Source organism: Mirounga angustirostris, unplaced genomic scaffold, assembly GCF_029215605.1.
Source record: "Mirounga angustirostris isolate CCGP_5_RB_7025 unplaced genomic scaffold, mMirAng1.0.hap1 SCAF_6, whole genome shotgun sequence".
In the NCBI taxonomy this organism is placed as follows: Eukaryota; Metazoa; Chordata; class Mammalia; order Carnivora; family Phocidae; genus Mirounga; species Mirounga angustirostris.
The window spans coordinates 81209203-81235395 of NW_026991714.1; the positions used below are offsets into that span (position 1 = coordinate 81209203).

A 26193-nucleotide genomic window follows, 5' to 3' on the forward strand; every position below is an offset into this window, starting at 1 on the left:
TGATATTGAGGTATGTACCCTCTATGCCTATATTCTGAAGAGTTTTGATCAAGAAAGGATGCTGTACTTTGTCAAGTGCTATTTCTGCATCTATTGAGAGGATCATATGATTCTTGTTCTTTCTTTTGTTAATGTATTGTATCACGTTGATTGATTTGCAGATGTTGAATCAACCTTGCAGCCCAGGGATAAATCCCACTTGGTCGTGGTGAATAATCCTTTTAATGTACTGTTGGATCCTATTGGCTAGTATTTTGGTGAGAATTTTTGCATCCATGTTCATCAGGGATATTGGTCTGTAGTTATCCTTTTTGATGGGGTCTTTGTCTGGTTTTGGGATCAAGGTAATGGTGGCCTCATAAAATGAGTTTGGAAGTTTTCCTTCCATTTCTATATTTTGGAACAGTTTCAGAAGAATAGGTATTAATTCTTCTTGAAATGTTTGGTAGAATTCCCCTGGGAAGCCATCTGGCCCTGGGCTTTTGTTTTTTGGGAGATTTCTGATGACTGCTTCAATTTCCTTAGTGGTTATAGATCTGTTCAGGTTTTCTATTTCTTCCTGGTTCAGTTTTGGTAGTTGATATATCTCTAGGAATGCATCCATTTCTTCCAGGTTATCTAATTTGCTGGCATAGAGTTGCTTATAATATGTTGTTATAATTGTGTGTATTTCTTTGGTGTTGGTTGTGATCTCTCCTCTTTCATTCATGATTTTGTTGATTTGGGTCATTTCTCTTCTCTTTTTGATAAGTCTGGCCAGGGGTTTATCAATCTTGTTAATTCTTTCAAAGAACCAGCTCCTAGTTTCGTTGATCTGTTCTACTGTTCTTTTGGTTTCTATTTCATTGATTTCTGCTCTGATCTTTATGATTTTTCTTCTCCTGCTGGGTTTAGGCTTTATTTGCTGTTCTTTCTCCAGCTCCTTTAGGTGTAGGGTTAGGTTGTGTACTTGAGACCTTTCTTGTTTCTTGAGAAAGGCTTGTATTGCTATATACTTTCCTCTTAGGACTACCTTTGCTGCATCCCAAAGATTTTGAATAGTTGCGTTTTCATTTTCATTGGTTTCCATGAATTTTTTTAATTCTTCTTAATTTCCTGATTGACCCATTCATTCTTCAGTAGGATGCTCTTTAGCCTCCATGTATTTGAGTTCTTTCCGACTTTCCTCTTGTGATTAAGTTCTAGTTTCAAAGCATTGTGGTGTGAAAATAGGCAGGGAATGATCCCAATCTTTTGGTACTGGTGGAGACCTGATTTATGACCTAGGATGTGATCTATTCTGAAGAATGTTCCATGGGCACTAGAGAAGAATGTGTATTCCATTGCTTTCGGAATGTTCTGAATATGTCTGTGAAGTCCATTTGGTCCAGTGTGTCATTTAAAGTCTTTATTTCCTTGTTGATCTTTTGCTTAGATGATCTGTCCATTTCAGTGAGGGGGGTGTTAAAGTCCCCCACTATTATTGTATTGTTGTCGATGTGTTTCTTTGCTTTTGTTATTAATTGCCTTATATAATTGGCTGCTCCCATGTTAGGGGCATAGATATTTACAATTGTTAGATCTTCTTGTTGGATAGACCCTTTAAGTAGGATATAGTGTCCTTCCTCATCTCTTATTACAGTCTTTGGTTTAAAATCTAATTTGTCTGATATAAGGATTGCCACCCCAGCTTTCTTTTGGTGTCCATTAGCGTGGTAAATGGTTTTCCACCCCCTCACTTTCAATATGGGGATGTCTTTGGGTCTAAAATGAGTCTCTTGCAGACAGCATATCGATGGGTCTTGTTTTTTAATCCAATTCGATAGCCTGTGTCTTTTGATTAGGGCATTTAGCCCATTTACATTCAGGGTAACTATTGAAAGATAGGAATTTAGTGCCATTGTATTGCCTGTAAGGTGACTGTTACTGTATATTGTCTGTGTTCCTTTCTGGTCTATGTTGCTTTTAGGCTCTCTCTTTGCTTAGAGGACCCCTTTCAAGATTTCTTGTAGGGCTGGTTTTGTGTTTGCAAATTCCTTTAGTTTTTGTTTGTCCTGGAAGCTTTTTATCTCCTTCAATTTTCAATGACAGCCTAGCTAGATATGGTATTCTTGGCTGCATATTTTTTTCATTTAGTGCTCTGAATATATCCTGCCAGTCCTTTCTGGCTGCCAGGTCTCTGTGGATAGGTCTGTTGCCAATCTAATGTTTCTACCCTTGTAGGTTACATATCTCTTCTCCCGAGCTGCTTTCAGGATTTTCTCTTTGTCTCTGAGACTCGTAAGTTTTACTATTAGATGTCGGGGTGTTGACCTATTTTTATTAATTTTGAGAGGGATTCTCTGTGCTTCCTGGATTTTGATGCCTGTTTCCTTCCCCAAATTAGGGAAGTTCTCTGCTATAATTTGCTCCATTATACCTTCTGCCCCTCTCTCTCTTTCTTCTTCTTCTGGGATCCCAATTATTCTAATGTTTCGTCTTATGGTATCGCTTATCTCTCGAATTCTGCCCTCGTGATCCAGTAGTTGTTTATCTCTCTTTTTCTCAGCTTCTTTATTTTCCATCATTTGGTCTTCTATATCACTGATTCTCTCTTCTGCCTCATTTATCCTAGCAGTTAGCGCCCCCATATTTGATTGCACTTCATTAATAGCCTTTTTGATTTCAAGTTGGTTAGATTTTAGTTCTTTTACTTCTCCAGAAAGGGTTTCTCTAATAACTTCCATGTTTTCCTCAAGCCCAGCTAGTATCTTTAAAGTGATGATTCTGAACTCTAGATCTGACATCGTACTAATGTCCGTATTGAGTAGGTCCCTGGCAGTCGGTACTACCTCTTGTTCTTTTTGTTGAGGTGATTTTTTCCATCTTGTCATTTTGTGCAGAGGAGAATAGATTAATGAGAGAACAAAATGCTAGCAGAGTAACAACATCCCCAGAAAATATACTCTAAACAAATCAGAAAAGACCTGAAGCAGTGGGAAAAGAAAGGGAAAGAGAGAAAAGAAAAAGAAAAAAAAAAAGAAAAAGATAAAGATAAAAACAAACAGAAACAGAACAAAACAAAACAACAACAACAAAAAACCAGAATGTGATCAAATATGATCAGGCTGGTATATAGATCAATGCCACACACTAGATTTTGGGTGTATTTTGGTCTGTTAGAAGAAAGTGCCTCCCAAAATTTTAAAGAAAGAAAAACTTATATATGTACAAAAATAAGGGTTGATATGATGAAGGGATGGAATACGACTGTAAAGATGGAAATTATAAAAAATTTTATAAAAGGAATTGATAACAAGTTGTTTGAAAAAAGAAAGAAAAGGATTTAAAAAAAGAAAAAAGAAAAAAAAAGGGAGAGAATGTAATCAGACAGGGGAGTAGAAAAAAAACCATATACTAGAGATTTAGGGTATATTTTGATCTGTTTGAAGAAACTATCTCAAAATTTTAAAGAGAGAACAACTTATATATATATATGCCAAAAATATGGGTAACTACTATGAAGGCATAGAATATGACCCTAAAAATGAAAAATAAAAATGTTTTTTTAAAAAAGGGATTGATAAGATGTTGGTTGAAAAAGGGAAAAAGAAAAATTGAAAAGAAAAAGAGTTTAAAAAAATTAACTTTGAAAGACTAAAGAATCATGGTGAAAAAGCCATGAATTCTATGTGTAGTATTCCCCTAGCGCTGGAGTTCTGCCGTTCTCATTGATCGGTAAACTTGGTCTTGGCTGGCTGTTCTTGCTGATCTTCTGGGGAGGGGCCTGTTGCCGTGGTTCCCAAATGTCTTTGCTGGAGGCCGAATTGCCCCGCCCTTGCCCCCTCCCGGCTAAGTAATCTGCTCGGGTTTGCTCTCTGGAGCTTTTGTTCCCTGGGAGCTTTCCGTACAGCTTTGGAGGCGGAGAGTGAAAATGGCGGCCTCCCAATCTCCGCCCTGGAGGAGCCGAGAACTCAGGGCCCCACTCCTCAGTGAGCCCCCAGAGAAAAGGCGTCAGTCACTCCTGTCTCCCCGGTCTCTGGCCGCACTCCGTGCTCACCCGGCCTGTGACCGCGCGTTTCTATCTCTGGCACCCGACCCCGGGTGGAGTCTCCAAACCCAGCAGATCCCTGCAGTGTGCTCCAGCGCCGCTCCTCCCGGGGGAGGAAGGTGAGTCTCCTCGGATCTGCCGCTTGTTGGGTCCCTGCTGGAGGAGCAGTGGCCCGACTGCCGCGGACCATGGTTTATGACAACCCCGAGCTGAGAGCCCGCGCCTGGGCTCTGTCTCTGCAGCTGGCTTCCCCGCTCCGATACTTGGGAGCTCTGCCGCACTCAGGCACCCACGGTCTTTCTGTGACCCCGAGGGTCCTGAGACCACACTGTCCCGGGGGGTTCCACCCCCAGCTTAGCCACTGGAGTGATGTCCCTCAGCAGACCAGACTTTTAAAAGTTCTGATTTTGTGCTCCGCGGCTCTATCACTTGCCAGAAGCGGCCAACGGAGGCCCCTCCCCCGCCGTCTATCCTCCCGAATATCGCCTCGGATTCACTTCTCCGCACGTCCTACCTTCCAGAAAGTGGTCGCTTTTCTGTTCAGAGAGTTGTTGCTCTTCTTTTCTTTGATCTCCTGTTGAGTTTGTAGGTGTTCAGAATGGTTTGATCCCTATCCAGCTGAATTCCTGAGAGGAGACGAAATCCAGGTCTCCTACTCCTCCGCCATCTTGCTCCACACCAAACATGAATAATTCTTAAAGGTTCCTCTACTCACTTATATAAAAGCCCTTTTTCATACAGAAAATTGAATCTCCCTTGCCTACTCCTACCAACTTATTTTGAATTATTTACCATCCAGAAGCATGAGCTAGAAAACCAGTTTTTGTGCTGTGTTTAGTTTTCCACAAAGAGAATTGCACAGTGTGGATGATTCTCAGTATGGTGTGTTGCTAAAAACATTTCGAATGGATAGGAAGGGGGAGGGGTGGAGAGGTAAGGAGACAGGAGAAAAGGTATGGCTCTCTAATGAGCACTTTATTCTAGAATCTTCCTCCAGCCTCGGGATCTCACCACTCACAAGTGTGTGCTGGTGCCTTGATCTTACAGGCCATCATGCTCAGCATCTTCTAGCTGCTTTCTTAGTGAATATATATGTAACAATTTATTTCTTGCTCCAGATTTTGAGAGAAAAATCTGTTCAGAGGGATGAACTTTATATAAAAACCTGAAACCCAACTAACTAAAGTCAGCTAGAAGAGATTTTATTGTTTCTGCTGTTAGAAGAGGACAGATGAGAAGAAAACCTGGTGTTATCAGTGACCAGCTAAAATTTGTATGGTAAGCACCCCAGAGCTTAGTTTCCTGTGTTGTGTACTCCCAGAAAGTGGAACAGAGGCTCAAGTTGGTGCTTGGAAATCTACAAAATCATCCATCGTTAAATAAATTATTTTAACAACTTGTCATTTAGAATTTATTCTGAGCTAAGACAAGTAGGTGGGCTTAGATCTAAGTGAGTCAACTGAGAAACTATTAGAACATAAGTGAGTTTAAGTGGGAGGAGAGATAAAGCTCAACATATGGAATCCCAACAGCTTTCTTATGGACCAACAATAACCAATGGTGGGGTTGTGGGGAATGATCCCATTTACAGTAGCAAATAAAGCTATAAAGTTACTGGGGATAAATTCAATAAAACTATTTAAAAATTGCAAAAACTGAGGCGCCTGGGTGGTGCAGTTGGTAAGTGCCTGACTCTTGGTTTTTGGCTCCAGTTGTGATCGTGGAGTCGTGAGATTGAGCCCCGCATGGGGCTCTGCGCTCAGCATGGTGTCTGCTTGGGACTCTTTCTCCCTCTGCCCCGCCTCTAAAATTTGTAAGTAAATCTTAAAAAAAAAAAAAAAAAAAAATTGCGAGAACCACAGAGCTTTCCTGAAAGACACAAAAAGTAAATCTGACTAAATAGAGAACTATACCAGGTTAATAGACAAGAAGCGTCAATATTGGGGCACCTGGATGGCTCAGTCTGTTAAGCATCTGCCTTTGGCTCAGGTCATGATCCCACTGTCCTGGGATCGAGGGCCGGGGTGGGCTCCCTGCTCAGCGGGGAGTCTGCTTCTCCCTCTCCCTCTGCCACCGCATCCCCCAGCTTGTGCTCTCTCTCTCTCTCTCTCTCTCAAATAAATAAATAAAAATCTTTAAAAAAAAAGGCCTCATTATTATAAAGGCACTCATGATTCCCTAACTAATGTGGAGTTAATAAAATCCAGTCAAGCTAATAAGATTTTCTTAGAACATGAAAAGTTGCAAATGTATATGAAAGGGTAAATAAGAGAATTTTGGGAAAGAATAATGAAAAGGGGGGATTTGTCCTACAAGATAGCAAGATTACTAAGAAAGACTATAAGAGAGAATGTCTTAATAACTTCAGTAAGCAGGAAAGGCTTTCTTCTTTTTAATATTTATTTATTTGAGAGAGAGAAAGAGAGCACCTGCGTGCATGTGAGTGGGAGGGGGAGAGGGAGAGAGAGTCTTAATCAGACTCTGTGCTGAGCGCTGAGCCCAATGTGGGGCTGGATCTCTTGACCGTGAGATCACAAGCTGAGCCAAAAACAAGAGTCAGTTGCTTAATTGAATGTGCCACCCAGGTGCCCCAGAAAAGGCTTTTTAAGGCAAAAAAATAAACAGACATGAAAGAAAAATCCGATCTAACTGGATAAAAATTCAAATTCTGCACCATAAGACAATAGAAAATTATAAAATGGGGGTAAACTTAGAGAAATTAATTATATATAATCTAGTTTATAACTATAATAAAAGATAAAATAAAATTTAATTATAAAATATTTGTATTTCAAATTATAAAATAGAACAGTATATAATATATAATTTATATATATAAAATAAAAGATCAGCATCCAAAGTTTTCAGCATTCTTTTAAATAAAGTATGTTAAAAGATAATATAAGGTCAGATAAAGGCTAAGTAGAAAATTCCTAGAAGAAACCAAAATGACCAATAAAAATATGATAAGGTGCTCAACCTTATAAATATAAGAGAAATACAAATTAAAGCAATAGTGAGCTAGCAGACTGGCAAAAACTTAAAAGCTTGCCAATATCAAATACTGGTAAGATTACAAAGAAACAGGTCTTTATACACTGTAGGAATGTAAAGTGATATGGTCACACTGGAGAGCAATTTGACCTAAAATTGCTAACTTGGCTAAAATTGATCTAAAATTTCTCTAAAGGAACACTTACATGTGATACAAGGAGGCATGCATAAGAATGTTGGTTGCAGCATTGTTGGTAGTAGCAAATATTAGAAACAACCTAAATGTCAACCCATAGGAGAAGAAATAAATATATAATATAATCATGCAATGCAATATTTTACAGAAGTTACCAAAAATAAGCTTAAAAAACATTTTAAGTGAAAAAAAAAAAAAAAACAAGTTGCAATGTGATATGAGGGGTAGACACAAGCCAATCTATGTTTTCTATAACTACATGTAAAATTTTTAAAAAATGGATACATGTCAACTTTGGAACCAGATTTACCCTCCTGCCTGAAATAAGAACAATAAAAAACCCAAGTAAAATATATGAAACAACAGTTTTTAAAGCACTACACATCAGACAAAAAAGGTCAGTGATTCCTAAGAGCTGGGATATAAGGAAGGTGATTCTTATGATTGCCCAGCTTACTGCCTTAAGGGAATTTCCAGGTTGCAGTGCAGAGAAAGGGAACACAGCAAAGCCCTATGACTCCCTAATGTGAAGAGATGTAGCTAGAAGTCACAGGACAGAATGCTGTACAGACTTCACAGAAAGTTCCTCAGAGATCCATGGAATGTCCCTCTTGATTACTCAGCATAACATTTACTGATGGATGCATTCATGTTGGAAATGACCCACAGTTGGAGAAAGGATGATTAGAGGGACTATGTCAGAGGATTAGAGGGGACAGTACATGGTGCTTACTCAGAGACACAAATAGTGCTTATTCCTACCAACTGGAATGGAAAAAAACCTTATATTTCATGGGAATTTGGTAGAGTACACAGAAGGTCTTGCCTCAGTAGTGGAGAATAACTAGGAGAATAATTATCCCAGGACTGATCAAGCACTGCCCCAGTTCCACCCAACAAATCTTAAAATCAAGACTCAAAAGGATCAAACACTTTTCAAGTAATTTAGCTGCATCCTGAAATGCTCAATAAATAGAAATACAAAATATAGAAATAAAGAAATATCCAATACCCAATAAGGTACATGCAGTGTCTGGGATACAAAGATTACTAGGCTTGCAAGAAGTAGGAAAACGTAGGCTCATAAGGAGGAGAAAAATTAGGTAATTGAAAATAATCCAGAACTGACACAAATGTTAGAATTAACAGAGAAGGACATTACAACTTTTATTGTAACTGTATTCTGTAAGTTCAATGAGCTAAGTAGAGACACAGAAACTATTAAAAAACCCAAAATAAAACTTTTAGAGATTAAAACTGTAACACCCAAAGGAAAAAAAAAATACATTGGATGGGATTAACAGCAGATAAGATATTGCAAAAGAAAAGATTAGTGACTTTAAGACACAGCAATTGAAAGCATTGAAAATGAACCTCAGAGAGAAAAAATAGTTTTACGAAAATGACCTGTGGGACAACTTCAAGCCACCTAATATACATGTGCCTGAAACCCCTGAAATGGAAAGATGAAGGGTGACCGAAAATTGTTCAAAGAAATAATGGCTGAAAGGTTTCCAAATTGGATGGAAACCTTAAACCCACAGATCCAAAAAGCTCAGTGAACCCCAAGCACTAGAAACACGAAAACAACTTCACCAAGCCCCACATAATCAATTTGCTCAAAGCCATAGACAAAGACAAAGTCGTAAGCCAGCCACAGGAACAAGAGATCCGTTACAGAGGGCCAAAATTAAGAATGACAACAGATTTCTCATCAGAAACCATGCAAGCTAGGAGACAGTGGGAGCAATGTCTTTAAAGAACTGAAAGAAAAAGCACCTGTCAACTGAGAATTGTACACCAAGTAGAAATGTATTGCAAAAATGAAGATGAAGTATTTTTTCAGACATAGAGAAGTTGAACGAGTTCATCTCTGGCAGACTTGCACTAAAGGAATTGTTAAGGGAAGTCCTTCAGGCAGACAAGAATATGACACCAGATAGAAATTTGGATCTACACAAAGGAATGAAGAACAAATGATGAATATACGGTTACATAGAAAAGGATCTTTCCCCCCCTCGGTCAGTGTCTTTAAAAGCTAATAGACTTTTAAAACAAAATAGTAACAATGTATGTGGGGTTTATAATCTATATAGAAGTGAAATTAATGTCAACAATGACTCAAAAACCTGGAGGAGAGAAAAGGAAGTATACACTTCTAAGGCTCTAATGCAGGAATTGTTAAAATATCACTTAAAGCTGTACTGTGGTATGTTAAAGATGTATAAATAAACTCTAAAACAACCACAAAAATAACAAGAGTTATGGTTTAGTAAGCCAAGAAAGGAGACAATATGAAGTCAGAAATAATACAACTTGGCAGTTTCTTTAAAAAAATTAAATATATACCTACCATATGGTCCAACCATTCCATCATTATTCATTCAAGAGCAATTAAAACAGGTCTAAAAGAATTGTGCATGAATATAAAACCTAAAACTATAAGCCTTCTAGAGAAGAAATCAGAGGAGAAATTTTTGTGACTTTGGGTTAAGCTAGGATTTCTTAGGTACAACACCAAAAATACATACCAATTTAAAAATTGAAATATTGGACTTCATCAAATTTTTAAAAATATTTTATTTATTTGAGAGAGAGAGAGCATGAGCAGGGCAGAGGGGCAGAGGGAGAGAGAGAAGCAGGCTCCCGGCTGAGCAGGGAGCCTGACTTGGGGCTCTATCCCAGGACCCTGGGATCATGACCTGAGCTGAAGACAGACGCTTAAACCAACTGAGCCATCCAGGTGCCCTGGACTTCATCAAATTTTTAAACTTTTCCTTTTCTAAAGAAATTTAGAATAATGGAAAGACCAGCCACTGCTGGGAGAAAATATTTGCAAATCATGTGTTTGAAAAAGGACTTTCCCCCCAAATATGAAAAGAACCCTCAACACATAAAGAAACAAACAACCCAATGAAAAATGGACAAAACATTCAAAGAAACACTTCACCAAGGAAGATGGCAAATAAACACAAGAATAGATACATCACTAGTATTTTAGGAATTTCTAAGTAAAACCATAATGAGATACTACTTAACACCTGTTAGGATGACTAAAATTTAAGACTGATCATGCCAAATGTTGACAAGGATATGGAGGAACAGGAATTCTCCTGCCCCAGTGGTTGCAGTGTTGAGTACAACCTGTTTGGAAAACCATTTGGCAGTTTCTTGAAAATTTAAATATACACCTACAACATGCTCTTGCTATTCTACATATTTATCCAAGTTTTTAAAAATTGCATGTCCAGATAAAGACTCGTGCACAGTTCAGTGCAGCTTCATTTGTAATAACTCTAAACTGGAAACAACCCAGATGTCCATCAACAGGTAAATGGGTAAAAATATTGAGGTATAACTTTAGAGTGGAATACTACAAAGTAATAAAAGGAATGAACTATTGTACACATAATAGCATGGGTGAATCTTAAAATAGTTATGCTGAGTGAGAGAGGCCAGAAAAAAGGAAGAGTACGTAATATGTGACTCCATTTATATAAACCTATTGAAATGCAAACTCATCTGTAGTGATAGAAAGCTGATCAATTGGTGCCTAGGATGGAGGATGGCAGGGAAATATGATTACAAAGGGAAATGAGTAAACTTGGGGGATGGATAGGTTCACCACATAGAGCTTGGGGTAATAGTTTCACAGATGTATATGTATGTCAGAACTTATCAAAATGTACACTCTAAATATGTGTAGTTGACTGTATGATAATTATACCCCAATAAAGCTTTTTTTTTTTTTTTTTTTTTTTTTAAGGAGGGATACATGCCAAACCTATAATAATGGCTATCTCTGGGCAACAGGGCAAGATAACCAGGATTGGAAGAGATTAATGCTTAAAGAGGCTTTAGCTTTTTCTGTAATTTTCTAATTTTATGCATAAATATTTATATATTATTTAATTAAAATTTTAAATAGAAAATTTGGGAATAATTGTCATAAGGGTGCCTGCTTAACAAAATCAGTCTTGACCTGCTGGGAGGTCCCCTACCCCCATAAACACTGTTTCAGGCTGACCTGTTTACAAAGATTTAGTCACTTGAAAAATTTTCCTTCATTCTCCTCATTTCCCAGACTATGAAATGTTCAATATTGCAGACTATGACATAAATATGAAAGTAATAATTGATTTTTTATCCATTTTACAGAAAAAGTGGTGGTTGGCATATTTGAAATGGTTTGAGACTTCTCCTATCTGAGATTATATACCAATTAGCATTTCATTCCTCTATGTCACACTATTTTGATCTCTTTTAAAAATCAAATAGTTTCATGCTATTATCAATTATTTTTATCCAATCAGTTCTCTGGGGAACAGGGGAGCATTAGGAAGAGAGGAAATAATGAAGAGGAGCAAGGAAGTGCACTGAGAGGGAAGGTAGAGGGCACTAAAGGCAAACACAAGTACAGAGGACCTGTGCATGAACAATCTCAAACAAATATCTGTACTAGCAGTTTCAGTGGAAGAAACGTGTACTTTTTTATCAGTAAGTTACAGTTGACACAATTAGCATGTAGAGAAATTTAATTCAGTTGAAACAGAAGGGGAAGTTTAAGTTGCACATTGTAGAATATAATTTCTCATAGGTTAACAGAATTTAATTGACCTTTCTCTTATAATCATTGAGAACTTGCATTTTAGAAATGCCCATCACCAGCATTTCAATAAAAGCTTTCTCAGTTTCAGGACTACTTATTTCTTTAGTTGAGAGGGTGGATTGTCACTTAACTTGTTTCAACAGGCAACTCCTTATGATACTCAGACATTTTCCATTTCAATCAGTGCAAAGATTTGAAAGTGTGGAAAGAGGACTAATCCTCATCTCCCAACCAAAAGATCCAATCAATTATGAATATCACAGTCATTTTCTTAATAGAGTTTGGGATTGAGGGTTATGGATGTGAACTTGGATATAAGAAGAAAATAATCCAAAGAAGAATAATTTTAAGTGCACAAAGATAATAAAATTTCAGCTGAAGTATGACTAAGAAATAAAAGAAGAGTAGAAGCACTTAATTGTTCAATAATAGTAGAGTGGTTGAATTATGATACCTTAATGATAATCACAAAAATATATTGATACAACAATAAAATCATTATTTTCCTTTCAAATACTTAAAACCTTATAATGGCCAGCATGGAGCCAGAAAGTCATCACCACTCCTCCCTGACAACAAGTAAAAAGCTCAACAAACTGGAAAGTCAACAGCCCTCCTTAGATCCATCAGAGAAGTGGGGTCACAGGGCAAACCACTGCTTTCAAAATTGGAGAATCCAACAGGCCAGTACAGAGGATTACAATCTACCAGAACAGAAACCCATAAACAGAAACCTTCATTGGAATTAGTATTAAGGCAGGAAAACCTGCACTGTAATTGATCAATTGCTGAAGGCTCAGTGTGGATTTCTGAGAAATAAAAACTCCATGTGTGACCACACATTTTTATGAATTTTACCTCATAAGTTTGACCAGGTTCTCACAGTGAATATCAGCAGCAAGAGGAGAAACAGAATAATTTTGAAATACCCACAGCATTCTGTTCTTAAAAAGGCCTCGCCTTCAGAGGAACTATTCTACCATAGTCGAAACTATTGGGGTTTTACCACAGCCTAACCAACCTGGAGGAAAGAAGTGTCCAACTTCAGCTGTCTCTAACCTTCCACATGGGGGAAAGGAATGACCCAACTCCAACCCACTCTAGCAATTTTGTCTCATCTCGGGGCGAGAGTGGACTGAGAAGCATTTGTGAAGCTTGCAGTCCAGAGGCACAGACTCACTAGAAGACTGAAAGCAAATAATAGGACTACAGAATGCTTCCTGTCTCCCACACTCACCACATTACTGAAGGCTTGTATACGGCAGTTGCTTTTACCTAGTACATCATGTCTGGCTATCAGGAAAAAAATTACAAGGCATACTAAAAAGGCAAACAACAGAGTTTGAAGAAACAGCACTAGAACCAGCTTCAGACATGGCAAGGATGTTGGAATTATCAGCCAGAGAATTGAAAACTATGATCAATATGTTATGGGCTCTAATGGATAAAGTAGACAGATTGGCAACTTAAGCAGGGAGATGTAAATTCTCAGAAGAAATTTTTTTTAAATGCTAGAAATAAAAAAAAAACTAACAGAAATAAAGAATGCCTTTGATGGGCTCATTAGCAGATGGGATATGGCTGAGGAGAAAAACTCAGAGCTTCAGGATAAGACAGTAGAAAATTCCAAAATGGAAAAGAAATAGGAAAGAAGACAGAAAAAGAAACTAGAACAAAATATTCAGGAACTGAGAGGTAGCTACAAAGGTTTTAACATCCATGTAATGGGAACATCAGAAGGAGAAGAAAGAGAGAAAGGAACAAAAGAAATATTTGAAGGGATAATGACTGAGAATTTATCTAAATTAATATCAGAGACCAACCCACAGATCCAGGAATCTCAGAGAACACCAAGCAGGATAAATGACAAAAAAAAGAAAATCAAACCAAACCAACCAACCAACCAAAAACTATACCTAAGTGTATTATATTCAAACTTTAGAAAAGCAATGATAGGGGCGCATGGGTGGCTCAGTCAGTTAAGCGGCTGCCTTTGGCTCAGGTCATGTTCCCAGGTTGAGCCCCATGTCAGGCTCCTGGCTCAGTAGGGAGCCTACTTCTCCCTCTGCCACTCCCCCCTGCTTCTGCTCTCTCTCTCTGTCAAATAAATTAAGAAAAGAAAAGAAAAAAAAACAAGCAATGATAAAGAAAAACTAAGCCAAAGAATAAAAACACATTACCTACAGAGGAATAAAGGTAAGAATTACATCCAACTTCTGCTCAGAAACCATGCAAACAAGAAGACAGTGGAGTGAAATATTTAAAGTGTTGAGAGAAAAAAAATGCCAACCTAGAATTCTGCACCCTGCAAACTTATCCTTCAAAAGTGAAAGAAAAGTAAAGATTTTCTCAAGTAAACAAAAATGAGGGAATTAATTGCCAGTGGACCTGCCTTACAAGAAATGTTAAAAGAAGTTCTTTAGGAAGAGAAAATATCTTATAGTACCTACACTATTTGAAAGTGGCTTGTATTAGTTATTATATTGCAAAGTCTAGGACAGCCACTAAAAAAAGTTTAAAAAAAAAGTAATATAACTGATATGCTACAAAAGAAGAGAAAATGGAATCACATAAAATGCTCAATTAAAACTACAAAAGGCAGAGGAAGATAAAAACAGGAACAAAGAACAAAGGCACCAAATGGAAAATAGTAACAACTATGGTAGGTGTTAATCCAACAATATCAATAATTGCTTTAAATGTTAATGGTCTAAATACACCAACTAAAAGACAGAGATTGTTGAAGTGGATCAAAAAAACAAGATCCAACTATATGTTGTCTATAAGAAACTTATTTTAGGGGTGCCTGGGTGGCTCAGTTGGTTAAGCATCTGCCTTTGGCTCAGGGCATGACCTCCGGGTCATGGGATTGAGCCCTGTGTCAAGTTCCCTGCTCAGCAGGGGGTTTTCTTCTCCCTCTCCCTCTGTCCCTCCCATCGTTCATGCTCTCTCTCTCCCTCTCTCTCTCCCTCTCTCAAATAAATAAATAAAATCTTAAAAAAAGAAACTTATTTTAAATATAAAGACACATATATAGATTAAAAGTAAAGGGATGGAGATACATACACCATGTTGGTGCTAATAAAAAGAAAGCAGGAGTAGCTATATTAATTTCTGACAGAGCAGACTCCAGAGCAAAGAAAGTTATCAGAGATGAAGAGAGGCATTACATAATAATAAAGCAGTCAATTTTCCAAGAAGACTTAACAACTCTTAATATGTGTCTAACAACAGAGCATCAAATGCATGAGGCAAAAACTTCTAGAACTACAAGGAGAAATAGATGAATTCATTATTACAGTTGGAGAATTCAGCACCCTCTGTCAGAAATGGGCAGATCTAGTAGAAAACCAGTAAGGACATAGTTGAACACAAGAGCGTGATTAATCAAGTGGACATAATCAACATCTATCAACGATTTCATTCAACTACAGCAGAATACACATTCTTGATAAAGAACATGTACCAAAAAATACAATTAACATTACACTTAATGGTGAGAAACTGTAAGTTTTCCTACTAGATTAGGAACAAGATAAGGATCTCCATTCTCAACACTCCTTTTTAACACTGGGAGTCTTAGGTAATGCAATAAGACAAGAAAAGGAAATAAAAGTATACTGATTGGGAAGGACGAAATAAAACTGTCATTGTTTGCAGATGACATGATCATTTATGTAAAAAAATTGTCAGGGCGCCTGGGTGGCTCAGATGGTTAAGCGTCTGCCTTCAGCTCAGGTCATGACCCCAGGGTCCTGGGATTGAGTCCTGCATTGGGCTCCCTGCTAGGCGGGGAGCCTGCTTCTCCCTCTGCCTCTGCCTCTCTCTCTCTCTGACTCTGATGAATAAATAAATAAAACATTAAAAAAAAATTGTCAAGAATTGTTAAAAAATTCCTGGAACTAATAAGCAATTATTGCAAGGTTGCAGGATACGAGGTTAATATAAAAAAGTCAATCGCTTTCCTGTATACTAGCAATGAACAAGTGGAATTTGAAATTAAAAACACAATACCATTTACATTAGCACCCTCCAAAATGAAATACTTAGTTATAAGTCTAACAAAATATGTATAACATCTATATGAGGAAAATTATAAAACCCAAAGAAAAGAAATCAGAACAACTAAATAAATGGAGAGATATTCCATATTCATGGATAGGATGTCAGTTATTCTCAACTTGATCTATAGATTCAACAGAATCCCAACAAAAGTTCCAGAAAGTTATTTTGTGGATATCAACAAACTTATTCTATATTTTATATGGAGAGGTCAAAGACTCAGAATAGCCAACATAAGGAGATAAACAAAGTCAGACTGATAAAAATCAACTTCAAGACTTACTATAAAGCTACAAACTTCAAGACTTACTATAAAGCTACAGCAATCAAGATAGTATGATTGGCAAAAAATAGACAAACAGATCAATGAAACAGAATAAAGAGCCCATAAATAGACCCACATAAATATCGTCATATAGTCAATTGATCTTTGACAAAGGAGCAAAAATATTATTTTCAACAAATGGTGCTGGAACAACTGGACATCCACACACACACACACAAAAGAATCTAAACCAAGACCTTACACCCTTCAAAATTAACTCAAAATGGATCATAGACCTAAATATAATTGCAAAGTTATAAAACAGATGACAACATTGGAGAAAACCTAAATGACCTTGGATGTGGCAATGATTTTTTAGATACACACCAAAGGCATGATCCATGAAAGAAATAATCGATAAGCTGGACTTCTTTAAAACTGAAATCTTCTGTTCCACAAAAGACATTGTCAAGAGAAAGAAGAGAAGCCACAAACTGGGAGAAAAATATTTGCAAAAAACATATCTAATAGAGGACTGTTATTAAAAATATACAAAGAGCTATTAAAACTCAAACATAAGAAGATGAACAACCCGATTTAAAAATTGGCAAAGGACTTGAACAGATACCTCACTGAAGAAGATATAGACATGGCAATAAACCTATGAAAAGATGCTCTGATGCTCTACATCATGTATCATTAGGGAATTGTAAATTAAAACAACAATGATATATCGCTACACACCTATTAGAATGGCTAAAATCCAAAACACTGACAACATAAAAGGCTTTTGATGATGTGGAACAAGAGAAACTCTTCATTCATTGCTGGTGAGAACACCAAAATGGTGCAACCACTTTGGAAGACAGTTGGGCAGTTTCTTACAAAACTAAACATACTCTTACCACATGATCCAGCAACTGTGCTCCTTGGTACTTATCCAAAAGAGTTGAAAACTGTGCACACAAAACCCTGCATACAGATGTTTATAACAGCTTTTCTCATAATTGCCAAAAGTTGGAAGCAACCAAGATGTCCTTCAGTAGGAGAATGGGTAAATAAACTGTGGTACATCAAGACCACGTGATATGATTCAGCAATAAAAAGAAATGGCTATCAAGCAATGAAAAGACATGGAAGAAACTTAAAATTCATATTAATAAGTGAAAGAAGTCAATCTGAAAAAACTACATGCTATATGACTCCAACTATATGACATCCTGGAAAAGGCAGAACTATGCAGATGGTAAAAAGCTCAGTGGTTTGTAGCAGTTAAGGAGGAGAAGGATGAATAGGCAGAGCACAGAGGATTTTTAGGACAGTGAAATCATTCTGTATGATACTTTAATAGTACATACATAGCGGTACACAGTTGTCAAAACACATAGAATGTACAATACCAATAGTGAACTCTAATGTAAACTGTGGACTTTGGGCGATAATGATGTGTCAGTGTAGGGTCAGTGCATGTGACAAATTATCACTGTGGTACAGGATGTTGATAATAGGGAAGGCTGTGTGTATGTGGGGGAAGAGAATTTTACTGTGATCCCCAAACTGCTCTAAAACATGAAGTCTATTTTTAAAAAAAATTGTAATGTAAGACAATACAAAACAAGAATGCATATCAAGAGAGAAATAATGTTTAAAGGGGACAAAAAGCTTGAGTAATGTGTACCTAGGGATTTTTGGTTGTACATTTGTAGGAAGTTCACATTGTTGTTAGCAATTGTTTATCTGTCCAAAGCAGAAGTAACATAAATAAATAGTGACGAAAACTCAAAAACGTTAAAAAATGCCATCTATGGGCTCTTAAGAAATGGAACAAAATTATTTTCCATCCAATACTTCTTGGCTTTATAAGGGTTGTGGGGAATGAAGGGACAGAATTTAAATTCAGCTTTATGATTTTTAAAAGATCAGATAATATGTTCTACAAAGAAGGCCCCCCCTGAGTAACAAAGAAATGAATATGGTAGCAGAAGGTGGAAAAAATGCTACATCCCTCTCAGCTCACATTCTCTGAAGCCCTGGCACTTAGTACAGACTCCGTAACTATTTGATGAATAGCAAATGGTAGTCTTTTAGATTCCTGAGATTTTCACTAAGAAGCCTTGCTATTGTCATTGTAAATGAAGCTTGTGAATGGATTTTTTTTAATATGTAAAGAATGTCTACACTGCAAGTACCTGCAAATAACTGAAGTTTTGGAGAGAATATTTTAATCAGCAGAGAGGGTCAAAATGACAAAGTTCCAGGATCGGAGTAAATATGGGATTTAAAAAAAATGATTGAAGTCCTTTTAAAAGACAGTTGGCTGTTTAAACCCAAAGTATAACTCACTGAGAGAATCACCACATTATTTATTTGGGTGGAAAGGACCTGGGGGCCCATTTTGCAGAGGAAGAAATAGAATCACTAACAGGCCTCATGCCTTGCCCAGTGAGTGGCTAAAATCCATGCCTCAAGAGACCCTGTGCTGGAATGCTGGCTAGAACCATCTAGAATCATGTTACTCTTTCTTGCATGCCACCAAGTGTTTGGCCAGTTAAGAGCATAATAACTATGAGTTATGTTAAGTTGTAATAATTATCAGTGTCTTTAAAAACCTTGTAAAATTCCTTTTTGAGTAACCCTCATCCCACCCTTAGAGAAATTTATCTGTGAATCACCTCTTTGAAATGTCTCATTGTTGTTACATATTTACCATAGGGGGAAAAAAAAAAAAGCTTTCTACTAATGGGGGCGTTCAGAAGGGGGCGCCACTGACGACAATGAGAGTTTTTGCAGCCAGGACCATTTTGTTGCAGAAACAGATGAAAGCAATTCAGGTCAGACAGAGCCAAGTGCTGGAGGGATTTTTAAAGTTACAAAAACCAAACCAAACCAAACCAAAACAAAAATCAAAACCAACGGCCAAGATTTCAAGTTTGCTACTCAAGGTATGACATGCTTCTAAGAAGGGCGAGTGACTTGATCAAAATTATATTTGGAGAAGATGGAACTATTTGATGCAGCAAATCCATGTAGGTTATAAATTACTAGGTATGGAATACATCGAGGGTACAGAAAGGAAAATGCTTCGTCTCATCTGATCAGGAAATGGTTGAGGCCTGAATTAAAGTGATGTAAAAAAAGTAAAGATCTGGGAAATATATGGGGGGAAATCCCTAGAACAACAGCAATAATAACCAGCTACTATTTATTGATCCAGACCCTGTGGTGGGCAAAGAAGAGCCCATTGAAGCCAGAGGATGACCTCCATTTGTCTTCAGGATCTGGCATTTCCTGCGAGCCAGGCATGGGGTTCCGCACTGGAGCTGAAAATGCTCGGTGCCCTCACCGCTCCTTCCTCTTCTCAGGGGGATGACAGGCACGTCCACAGTACAATGTGACAGGCTCTTTACTAGAGGGAGATAAAAGGTTGCCAATGGTCGGTTGGAGCTGGGAAGGAGCCACTTAGCAACAGATTTTCAGGGGAGGTGAGACGTGAATGCAACGCAGAAGAATGAGTATGAATGTGCCAGGTTTCCAAGTGGCAGGAGGCTGCACCGTGCATTTGGGAAACTACAGTAAGTTCAGGACAACCAATCTGGCAGCATTGGGTGGGAGGGGGAGGCTGGGGATAGAGGATGAGCCCAGAACTTGACACTGGGGGTGAGATGGTTAGTATACTATGCTGAGGAGCTGAGATACTACACTGTAGGGGCACAGGGAGCCACCGGAGGATTTAAAGTAGTGGAATCATAATTGTAATAGAGTACTTAATTGCATCTTAGCTTTTATCAAGGGTAAGATGCCCTATATTTTATGTTCTGCTAAGAAAGAGAAATGTTGTGAAACTATGACATGTCAAGTGCAAGTTGCTTGCCACCTTAAGAGATTTTAAAATGGGGGGGGGAGGACAAATCTTAGAACCAGTAAATTATGGTAATAGAATAATTAAGAAAGTGTGAACATTTGGATCAACAAAAAAGTGATTATTGTTTGCTATGTGCCCCAAACTATCTTAAATCTTAGAACAAGAGACGTGCTGGGTATCCTTCCCTTCCTAACACCCCACAGCAGTTAGACCCAAAGTAGAGAGGGCAGCCAAATACCATCAGTCACCATGTACCATGTGCAGACTCTAAGAGCAATGGCCTTTCAGAGAGGAAAGCGTTGAGAGTTGGCTTTCTGAGGTAGAGAATTACTAGCTGGGAAAGTAGGAAAATTGGCACAGAATCAGAGTTGACATCACTACATGATAGAGTCTATGAAATGTCCCTTCTCAGAGATCTTGAGGCACCTCAAAAATGTAAATATTTTTCATTTTGGACAGAACATTCAGGATAAATATGATTTATCCGAGTTCCTGGTTCACTCATCAGGAGTGTTTCTTAGGCTTCACTGGCACAAGAAAAAGGGTTTTGATAGTCCAGGGTGAGTCCTGACAGAAGCAAGGCACAGCGTTTAGGACAAAGTATCCACTGGGAAGAGAACAGATAAAAAGCCAGACTGGTATGACCCTGCAGGCTAGGTAACTGTTGGTCTGGCAATAGGGGCAGATGGGAAGTGCCCATCTCCTGCTAGAAGATCTGGAGAAGACCCCTCCTGGAGAGACCACTGGGAGAGCAGCGGGTGCTGAGAGGCACTCAGGCCTTTGCTTGAGGGACCCCTGCCTGATGCTGGAACCAGCGAGTTGCAAGGGAGCTGAGCAACCTTTAACTCTTGAGAATTGGGTTGGAGGGAGAGGTCGGTGAAGGAGGAAGATCTAAAACTTGTGTAGGAGCTACAAGGGTTGGTGAAACCTGGCATCTTACAGTAACGAGTTCTTTGCCTGTTTGAAACTTGACAGAGTAGTGAGGAACCACCACCAGGCACCGCACCTCCCAAACGAGTTTGCTGTTGTTCCCATCAAAGGCAGTTGAATCTTCTCGGGGAATGGGGAGCCATGATGGATTTTTGGTATCACTTGAATAGCTGGAAGAGTCATCAGCTCACACCCAGTGGGAGACAGCTTTCTGCAAAACACATTCCAGGCCTTCTCCATCATTCCCAAGGCTCCCAGCTCCTCTTTGGGATGTTGCTCTTCCCCCATGAGCCCTCAAGCCCCTTCTGACTGCCCAGGGCACTCCGTTGTGGTTTCCCAAACCTCACTTCCCATAACCAAAATTTACTAGTGATGCTTCTTGTTATCAACACCTTAATTAATGATGGAAGGCCATATGCTATGGTGTCAGTGGTGGTAATGTGTTGGCCTTCTCTAAGAATACAGTATTTTAAATTAGGACCCTTTATGCCGAAAGTAATTAGCAAATCTTTTTGTCTATAACATGAATGATAATTTCGTAATTTAATTATCATTTCATTAAAAAGGTATATCCCTTCAAAAAGCTTACATATTCTTGGTAAGACATATAGAGTGAAATAATAATGTCTATAGCTGGATAATGGAGAGTCAAATGATTGATACAGAGTAAGTGTTACAAAGTTCAGAAGAGATAGAAATAGGAGAAAAAGAGGTCCCTTTGAGTTGTAAAGTTCACAAAACTAACAAGAGCTAAAAACTATCATTAGCCTTTGAATGATTGGATGGGAGCTGGGGTGAGGAGAAATGGGAACAAAGATCATGCAGACAAGGGGCCAGTGTAGATAGTCATTCAGTGAGAAATCAAACAATAATAAGAGAACATTTTCCTAAAGATTCTTCGGGAGATAAGGTTGGAAAGAAGTGGAAGGGCTCAACTGAAGAAGACCCTAAATGCCAGCCAGCGATTTGTTTGTGCTGTTGAAAGTGATAAATATCATGGGTTACATGATGACATTTTTAGGATGAAATTTTAGAATTACAGAAATTAATTTTACTTGGACTATGAATGTTTTACAGTAGGTACTGGGATTGGAAATTAAGGACTAGAAACATGCCTGTTTCATCTTGTTCTTTCTGAAGGGCACACCTACTATTCAGCATTATTTCTTCACTCGTAGTATAATCTGGTTTTACATGTTAAACTTTTTTTTTTTGTTTTTAAGAACATGTGCTTCAGTAATACAAAAGTAACCTGAATCTGTAATGAAAGATTATTGATGTGAAGGACAGGATTCTAAAAAGAAAATACCATCGGAGTGTATTTAATTTTAAAACCAAATGGACCATCAATTTTTATGGAAGGAGTCTTTAACTCTTTTGTTTTCTCCATTTTTCTACCAGAATCAGTCAGTAAACGTGTAGTTAGAGTACTGTCTCTTCCTATGAATTATTAATTATTAAGCCTAAAAATCGCAGTCCAAACGTCCCAGTGTGGGGTTTGAAAAATACTGCTATCGCGTGTATGTACAATTCGGTACTACTTACAAAGTTAGATGTTATCAGCTCCAATCTCAAGAATATAGCGAACAAACGGATCATTTCATCAGCAAGCACTAGGCATGAATTCTGGTGCACTCTGTTTTTCTGGAATCCTGATCTGTTGATTTCATAAAATGTTTAAGACAGTATCAAAAAAGAAAAAAAGCCACCCTTAGTTTTCTGCTTCCAGCAAAGATACAGTGATATGGACTCGATTCCTTGTCCAGCCTGAAACAAGCCCCAGAACGGACAAGATAGATGAAACAATGGCTTTCAAGTAACTCTACATCAAAGAACGATGATCTCTGAGACAAAAACCAAAGCTGGTGAGTCCTCGACTGTTCACCCCACTACCTGGAGAAAGTTCTCAGGCCAGGGGAGGCGTGGCTGGTAAGTGCCTGGAGGCAGGAGGTCACAGAAAGGCGACAGAGAGGAGGAGAGCCCTACTTTTGGGCGGTCCGGGCCGAATCCTGGCCTCGGGGCTGTGCAGGTGCAGGTGCAGGGCAGAAGGGCTGAACTCCGAGCCTGCCAGGAGGCTCGCGGGAGTGCGGGACGGCGGTGGGGAGACTGCTGGCCGAGGGGAAGGCGCCCGCCCGCACCTCCTCTTGTTTTGGAGGCCCGCGTGGTCCTGCCTCATTGGCCGCCGTGGAGCCCGAGGCCCCCGGGGAGGCGGAGCGGCCTCCGCAGCTGTAGTTCTCGGCTTCTCCCGGCCGCCGGCTCCGCCTTCCGGCAGGAGGCAGACTCCCGGCCGCGCGGGACCACAACTCCCACAAGGCGTCGCGCTCGGACGGGGCGTGGCCGATAAAGGGGCGGGGTCTGCGTGGAGGGGCGGGGCCGTGATGCCGGTGTCTTGGTGCCCAGCATCTCCGCCTCCACACGCGGCTTCCTGGAGCTCAGGAGCTTTCTCCTCGCTGGATTGGCATCTGACGGCTGGAGTCATTCAAGTCCCGGGGCGTCGCTTCGGCCGGGCGCTCAATGGGCAGAGTGTGCCAAAGTGTTAGCTGGGGAGGCGCAGGGCTCGCGACTGGGTAGCTAGCGTTGAAGCCGCTGGTAGTCCTAGGCTTCCTGGGGAGCCTGTCTGAAGAAGTTCCAGGTGCTGGTAGGGGAATCCCGGGGTGGGTGGGGGGAAACTGGGGCCCAAACCAGCACTTTGAGACTCCAAGCCGGAAGCCAACAATAACTGGGAAAAAACCCAACCGCTGAGGTGCTTTACTTTTGCCTGAGAAGATAAGCAAGAAAGATGACAGCCAAACCAATGGGATGTCTGTAGACCTCTGCTGAAACTTTTAGATCTGTCTTCTATAATTCCTTACCTGTCATTCATAGCTTTTATCTTTTTATTCCTTGTGTAGCCTTCTGGGAGAATTCCTTAGCTTGATAGTCCAGCTCTCTGGTTTGATTTTGAGCAGTGCCCATTCTGCTATTCAGTTCATCTCTTGAAAGGTTTCTTTTTATTTCAGTAGCTGTTTGTATTTCCAAGATCTCGGTTAATTCTTTTCATAGCTGCCTGCTCTCATTTCATGATATGATATTCGGGCTTATCCCTATGATTAATTTAATTGTACTGATGTTAATGTCTTAATCACTTTTCCCCCCACTCAGGTGCAAATTCTCTCTTGAAAAGAAGGATAAAACATATTAAAGTTGTTCTTTTTTTTCATGGTTTGGTTTTTCGGCAACGTTTATGATTGTTGGTTTATGTCTCACTAATTTTTCTATACCCTGAGAGTCACTGTTTTTTACTCTCTTTGCAGGAGGGAGGGGGATGAGGAGGAGGGAACTGCAGGGTTTTAATTTTTTTTTTGAGGAAAATGGGAAGAGTCAAGGTTTGTAACCTACTGGTCACCTGGGTACCCCACCCCATTCCTCCTGAGCCTGATAGTCATCAGGATTTTGTTTGTTTCTTGGGTAAAGTTCCTATACTCTCTGCTCCAAGCTGGAAGCAAATATCCCATTTTCTACTTCCTGAAAGGCTCTATTTTGGTGAAGCTTCGGTTCTAGTCTCTCAGCCAGTTCCCTTTTCATTTTCTGCTGGCCTCCTCACTCCAGGTTTTCACCCCCTTTCCTCATGTACAAATGGGGATGGTAGGAAAGAGTGACAGAGGAGCCCTTCCAAATATTTTTTAGTATCTTCTTTTCAGTACTTGAAAGGGAACCAAACATCTTCACCATGATTCTCAAAGATGAATGAAAAACCAGTAATAATTTGCTACAGAAATGACAAACATTGATTCTTTGTACTGCATCTAAACAGTTAATTTTTTAACTGTTAATTTTTAAAATTAACATTATGGTAAGCATAAGAATTTGCTGGAGGTAATCCTTTGAAAGTTGATGTTTGTATACTTTTATATCTTGGTCAAGCAAGGCACCGAAGAGTCATGCTGATCATCCATATTCTATATAAGAACTCTCAGTTCTCTTAAGGACCTGAAAGAAATTCACTGGAGAGAGGGGAGGGAATAAATGACTAACTTAGAATAAGTTCAGATTTAAATTGGTACATCAAAAGTTCTCTCTAACTGCCTCTCTTACACATATGTCTACTAAAATAGCAAACCCAGTAGAGTACAAAATTATTTGCTTCAAACTACATAGCCTTGAACTTTTGTTATGTAGATAGAAAATTACCCAGTTGCCTCTATTGATTGGTAAGAATTTTGAGAGGAAGCTCGTGTATAGAAAGGGAGATTTTTAGCACTGAGAGAGGCCAAGGAAATGGGGGGACTTTAACACTGCCTGCACAGTCTAGCAGCAACTCTCTGAGGCCACATGCTGATTTTGGATGGTCATCCTTTCCCTCAGGGAGGGCGTGACTGTTCAGAGTGACTGTGTATATTTGAAGAGAGGACCTCAAGACCTCTGGAGGTGGGCATGCCTCATTCACCACTCAAGGGACTTACTGCTTCAGGTATTTGCACAATAGACTCTAGTTAAAGTCTACCTTCAGCTACGTACAATCTACTGCAGGTGATGGGCCTTCAGAGGCCTTTGCAAGAAGTCAAAGCCCTGATTGTTAAGAAGACAGAATAGGGATGTGAGGGCGATCTGGCTGCGACATCTGTCACCCCATTGATCGCCAGGGTTGATTCGGCTGATCTGGCTGGCTAGGCGGGTGTCCCCTTCCTCCCTCACTGCTCCATGTGCGTCCCTCCCGAAGCTGCGCGCTCGGTCGAAGAGGACGACCTTCCCCGATAGAGGAGGACCGTTCTTCGGTCAAGGGTATATGAGTAGCTGCGCTCCCCTGCTAGAACCTCCAAACAAGCTCTCTCAAGAAGACAGAATAGGGTACCAAATACGTAGCATACACGGCGCGCGGGACCGCCCCTCCCACAGAAGACAGGCTGGGAAAACAAGAGGCCAACTAGATTGTAGGGGTAAAAAACATCTGAAAGGTTCCCAGGAAACAGTGGATTTTTTTTTGGAAAGAAGAGGAGGGTGGGGTTACTAGACCTTAGGAGGTAATGAATAAAGCACGAGAGGTAAGAACTGAATCGTGAACTTTTATTGTTGGCTTGGCAGGAATTGAGGTATAAGGTCCTGGGTCTGCATGGAGGTGGGTAGGTCACAGGGAAGCAGTGAGGTTAGTACTCTAAAGGGGAGCTGGCATTTGGGTTTGGGTATCAAGAAATCACTGATGTAATTAAGTGGGATAACCATGTTTGTACTCTGTGTGTGTGTGTGTGTGTGTGTGAATTCTTCATAGCTGAGGATACTGAGTTGGATG

The 26193-nt window shown here is 39.4% G+C and overlaps 1 protein-coding gene across 1 annotated transcript in view; it reads right to left on the reverse strand.

The window, feature by feature from the left end:
• EDARADD (EDAR associated via death domain) overlaps nucleotides 1–23182 on the reverse strand; it is an 89922-nt gene extending 66740 nt beyond the window's left edge. The window contains exon 1 of the mRNA XM_064594595.1: nucleotides 22473–23182. The gene's annotated coding sequence lies outside the window, so the exon portion shown is untranslated. The remainder of the gene's footprint in view (nucleotides 1–22472) is intronic.
• Nucleotides 23183–26193: the final 3011 nt, after the last annotated feature.